This window comes from Carcharodon carcharias, chromosome 32 (genome assembly GCF_017639515.1).
Source record: "Carcharodon carcharias isolate sCarCar2 chromosome 32, sCarCar2.pri, whole genome shotgun sequence".
Lineage (NCBI taxonomy): Eukaryota > Metazoa > Chordata > Chondrichthyes > Lamniformes > Lamnidae > Carcharodon > Carcharodon carcharias.
The window spans coordinates 6,931,576-6,937,575 of NC_054498.1; positions in this window are offsets into that span (position 1 = coordinate 6,931,576).

A 6,000-nucleotide genomic window follows, 5' to 3' on the forward strand; every position below is an offset into this window, starting at 1 on the left:
TGAAGGTGATTATCTATTTGCTGCATGTGCACGGGCATCTGTTCTTCATGCATGACTGGTGGTTCTGTAAGTGTGGATGCCTGCAGGGGTAGCACAGGCATTCCCAATCCAAAAGCTGACCCCCCCCCCCCCCCTTTGTCCTTCCCAGCAAGCGTGCCTGATTTACCTTTTCCAACCCCAGAAACACTATTACCAGTTGAGACCAGCCACCTCAACACAGAAGAGCATCAAACACAGGACCCTACTGGCATGGCTTGTTACTAGGTAGACTCGTCGTGCTATTGGGGCAGCCTCCTATAATGAAGACTAATTCTTGTTTAAGATTTACGTGTGCTAATCAGTCACAGTGGAAATCCCTAATGGTATTAGTCTAGCCAAAAAACAACCGTCTGTCAGACTGGCCCTTAGCCATGCAACCAGTTCTCAAAGCGGCCGGCTACTCTTTAAACCATTTTATGAAGTGGCGACTTATGCAGCAATATCTTCCCTAAAATTATATAAGCATACTGAGGGAATTGGAAGGGTGCTGAAACATACTTTAAAAAAAGAGTATATAATAATTATCTTTTATTCTACCTGTTTGTTTTTTGTCATTAGACTGCTTTTTCAATTTTTATTCATTCTGATCACATAATTTGGGAGCTCCCCTGATGCCTCAGTTGGTTAAGACACTCCCTATTGTGGCGCTGAGTGAGAAAGCTTACATTTGTTTCCAGTCTTCGTAGTGCTAGCTAATATCAAACAAGGCTTCAGCTGGTCTCTGTTTGTGCCCCTGGATTAATTAGGGGAAATTCAGCCAGGGTTCCCAATCCTGATGGCTGTCCAGTGTGCGTGTATGCGAGCGTGTGTGTGTGCCTGTGTGAAATGTACATGTATGTGTATCCTCATTGAGTTGAAGGTCAGGCTTGACACAGCCAAGAAGCCCGCCATCACTTTCTTTGTAAGCTCCTTTATATACAGTGTCTACTTGAGTAAATTTTGACCAGCACCTGCAGAATCTTATCCCTGCACTCAGTAGATTGTGGACAAATATAATGGATTCTCCTGTCGCTTCAAAGGATGAGTGTCCAGCAATTCTTCACTGTAATATATAATGTATATAAATGCAAATAATCGTTTGGTAGTACAGAACTTGAATGTCGCTATAAAGAGAGACATGTTGCTAAAGCTTTACCCCATTGCTTTCTCCATGGAAACACCTCGGCCAATCAGAGTTGACTTGTCAACCAATCAGCATCCTTTTCTCCTGTCGCATAAATTGTTGTAATTGTTTGAAATTAAATACTCTTGCATTTGTCCTGATGAGCGCAAGACAACAAGCTTCGACAACACACCTCTCTTTTCAGCAAATTAAATACAAATATATAAGTTGGATATTTAACTGACCCGAAAATCAGGAGAATCAAGAGCTGAAATTCCCTCACTTAAAAAGTTTGCATTTCTTTGTAGGATAGCAAATGTTGTTGATCGTTCCTGAATTAAGGATCGTTAGGAATTATATTTAGCATTTTTGTTTCTGGACAGTAGATGGTGCTATGAATTGCAAGTGGCTGCAGCGACCATACACATACAAAGGGATGCATTGAGTTCCAAGTTTTGGTTGTCAAAAACTTTAGACTTGCAAACCAGAAATTCCTGGCTTAACCAAAACACCTACTCAGGTTATTACTAATGGTAGTAGACCGTGAATGTCTCTCAATACTGATATTTGTGAAGATTTTAAACAGGACAGACATCTCACTGAATTTTAAGTAGAAACTTTTTAGAAAGCAAGGCAAAGAGTTTTGACCTCTGCAAAATACGGGGCGTAAAGTTGGTGGTAGGGAGATTGGGCAGTTCTTGCACTGACCCATCTGGCAGGTTAGGGTGTGGGGAGGGGGGGTGTTGAGCGCGATGTGAGGGGTGGGAAGGGTAGGCAATTGCGGGAAGTGTCCTGCACGGGCAGAGTATTTTACGGGCCCAGGAGGAATACTCCAGGGCCCATAAAAATAAAAGCTGAAAATTTTTTTTATGGATCACAGACTACAACAACGCTGAATGCCTGGTACAGCTAGATGGAGCATGTGTGGCATAAGCTCTTTTCTTTTGGAATTGGATTTAACATCTGGAGTCCTTAAACAGCACTGAACCCCGATTTTCAATCTGTTTCAAGCAGGCGCCAACATTGGCATAGTTTGGGCGCAGCAGGTGGCAATATAAAATTCAAAGGTTTGATTCTGATTTTACACCAGGAAAACAGTAGAAAGTGGGTTTAATTTTGCCCCCAGTATTTAAAATCATTATTATTTTCACACTGCAGATGGCTGGTGAATGCAACATGTTCTCAACAGCATAGAACAGGGAGGATTAGGTTCAGTTTCTATCACCTAGGCGTGCATTGATCACAGGAGGAATTGGGTTATGAGGAATTGGCCTTAAGGACTTTTATTAAGAAGGGGAGAAATTTTCTTTTCCTAATATTTTTCCTGTTGGACAGCACGTTTGTGTGGACGTCGGAATTAGGCAAGACCTGGGTCACCACATGAGGGCCTTCTGTAATGGTCTTCGTGCTCTTTGTAACTCACTGTGGAGGCTCACACATCAAGATCCGCTGGTTGTATAAGACACTGTGGCGTATATCAGCAGTGGAAATGTATCTCAGTATATATCACTTCTTGTAGGGCTATCTTGCGTAGTGCCATTGTAAATAGCAACACCACACTTTAGATTGTTCAAAGTCATTCACAATATTGCTCCCAATCTCCCTTCTCTCCATCCGAGCCTGACAGCCATGATTTCTGGTGACAGACTGTACTTTCACATTTCCGTCCTCTTCCTCACCCGGTTTCTCCTCCAGCTTTCTTCTCTCCTTAAGGCACTGGGGTAGGGTTACACAGGGCCCCCTGGACATTCAGTGACAATGTATGAACCTGGACCGTGATTGGCAGCAAGCTTTTTGATGACAGCATCATCACTGGCACACTTGATCCAATCCTCACCCAAACACTCATTTTCAGCAAAGATCACTGGGTATTGATCTGGAGCAGGAACCTTCATGAACCTACTAATAAATTCTGAGACAACTTATAGAATATATTAATCCCCCTCTGCCCCCGACCCTCCACCCCTCCACCACTCTCAGCCAAGACTGCTGGCCTTTTTCATTCCTGGATTTGGCTTTGAATATTGTCAAATTATGAGGTGAAGTCTCCTCTGCTCCAAAAGGAATAGAAACATGAGTAAACCAAAAGGCCTCTTGTACCTGTTCTGCCATTCAATATGATGAGTCATGACTGATCCTCAACTTCAACTCCACCTCCCTGTCTTCTCCCCAAATCCCTTGATTCTTTTACCATCCAAAATTATAATGATCTCAGCTTTGAACTTACTCATCAGCTGAGTACCCACAGCCCTCTGTTAGCTTGAAATGAGTTTGGGCAGTCTCACTCCAGTTCCAAGTGGGTATATGTCTACAGGGTCAATTAACCAAAACCTTGAAAGATCATTTATAGTGCAGACAAAGTGCAGTGTTCTCCAGACAGCAGAGAAAGTTAAGGGGAGATTTAATAGGAGTGTTCAAAATCATGTATAGATTTGAAAGCACAGAAAGGGAGACACTGCCTCCACTGGCAGAATGGTCGGATACAAATGTAAGAAAATTTGTATAAAAAGGGGGATAGTATGGAGAAAATCTTTTACGCAGCAAGTCGTAATGATCTGGAATGTGCTGCCTGAAAGTGCAATGAAAGCAGATTCAATAATAACTTCCAAAAGGAGACTGGCTAAATACTTGAAGAGGAAAATTTTGCAGGAGTGTGGGGAAATAGCAGGGGGAGTGGGACTAATTGGGGTGCTCTCTCAAAGAACTGCTGCAGGCACAACGGGCTGAATGGCCTCCTATGGTTTCTGAAGAGTCAGCAGCAAGGTGATGTTTTTAATTTGCTCTGATTGCTTCTACGGACAGGAAATTAAAGAACATATTAAGTTGTTTTATTATGCAAATAGGGAAAACTCATACTGGTGTACTGGATATGCCCCACCAAGAAACAGACGTAAGGCATTTTGCTGGATTAAAGTAGCAAGGTCCATTCCCTGGCACAAAAGTTTATCACTTTGAATGCCAGAAATAAAATTAACTATATGCATTTTTAAACCTATGTTTACGGATGAGGTATTCTGCCTTGAATTAGTTCAGCCCTTTGAACATTGAATTTAATTTGTATGTACATGCATAACTACCTTCATCTATGCAACTGAAGGAAATGACACTCACTTAAATTCCTTTGCAAGAATAGATTTTGGAAATCATTCAAAGTGCAACAGAGTGTAATGAGAACTGCACCCTGACATGTAAATGATAGAGAAAATTGAAAATCCATCAGTATGGTATTTACTACAAGCTACTGGTTACCTCAGGTATGACTCCCTTTCCTGTCAGATGCTGGGCTGAAAGAGAAAAAAGAATATAAAGTTTTTCTGAAGGCACAGCTTGTTAACCAATGTCTTGGTTTTAAAATTCTCAGCCTTGTTTTCAAATTCCTCCATAGCCTTGTCCCCCTACCCCACCCCACCCCTATCTCTTTAATCTCCTGCAACCCCACAACCCTCCCTGATATCTGCACTCCCCTAATCCTGGCCTCTTGTGCATTCCCAATGATAATCGCTCCATTATTGATGGCTTCAGCTGTCTAAGCCCCAAGCTCTGGAGCTCCCTCCCTAACTCTCTCCACCTCTCTATCCCGCTTTCCTCCTTTAAGATATCACTTTAAACCTCCTCTTGGACCAAGCTTTTGGTCATCTGACCCAATATTTCCTTATGTTTCTCAGTGTCATACTTTATTTAATAATGCTCCTACGAAGCACCTTGGAGCGTTTCATTACTTTAAAGGTGCCATATAAATATAAGTTGTTGTTGTTGTGATCCAGTCCCACAAACTGTGGAATCTCTCCAGTATTCCGTCCGTGAGGTCACGGCCCTTCTTATAGTGTGAGCCAAAACAGAGTGTCCACAAATTGTTTACTCGTCAAGGCCCACTGCAGGCAAGAAGGATCACCTAATGTCCACACACACAAAATGACTGTAAGCAGATCACATCTTATTTTCTTCCCACTGTTTATCTCATGGACACTGACGTCCAGCGATTCCGCCCATACAAATGACTGAGAGCTGATCCAACCTCAGTCCCGGGACGTTCCACGCCCGTGCAATTAAGTGGCGCTCTGTGCTACTGGAGGAGCTGACTTTAAAAGCTCTGTCAGTAACCCGCTGCCCTTGGATGGCACAGTGCACCAAGTGGCTCTCACAGGAGCCGAAGCTTAGTCAAATTGTAACATTAATGCCAACTGTTATTGCTGTCTGTTGTAAAATATTAACTATACAACCACAGGACACACCAGCTTGTGATTCTGTATAAATCAAAAGAGTGAACTTTCTTCAAATGATCATATGTGTTTTTAAAGTTTACTATTTTTGCGCAGTGCACCATATATTTTTCTCCTGTTGTCACTGATTCCGTGATGATTTGAAGTTAGTAAAATTTTACTTAATAACTTTAATAACAAATTGTGATCTTGTTCTAGTTTTCTTCCTGTTCATTTTTTATGGTCCTCAAAGAATTGGCTCCAGGGCAGCTGAGGAGCTGGATGTGATAAACAAGAGTCTTTCATTATGCTGCGTCACAGGTGCCGCAACAAAACTGGGAGGATCAAAAGAGCTGAAATGCATTTTTCTACATTAGCAACGTTTCAAAAAAACGCAAACCAGTAATTTACTGGCAATAACAAGCTGAAATGTGTGTGTTTATCTAGGTTTAAACACGTCTTTGTGCCCTGTGCCAAAATAGACAATGTGTTACTGTCACGTTTGTTGTGGAAGCAGATTGCAGCTCTTGCTGTGCACTCAAAGTTAACTGGTTTCAGTCAGGAGCCATGGGACAGTTGGGCCTCAATTCTTCTGGACTGAGAAGCAGAAACTTCAACCAGGGTTCCTGCCCCTGTTCAGTGTCTAGTAGCCGCCATCAC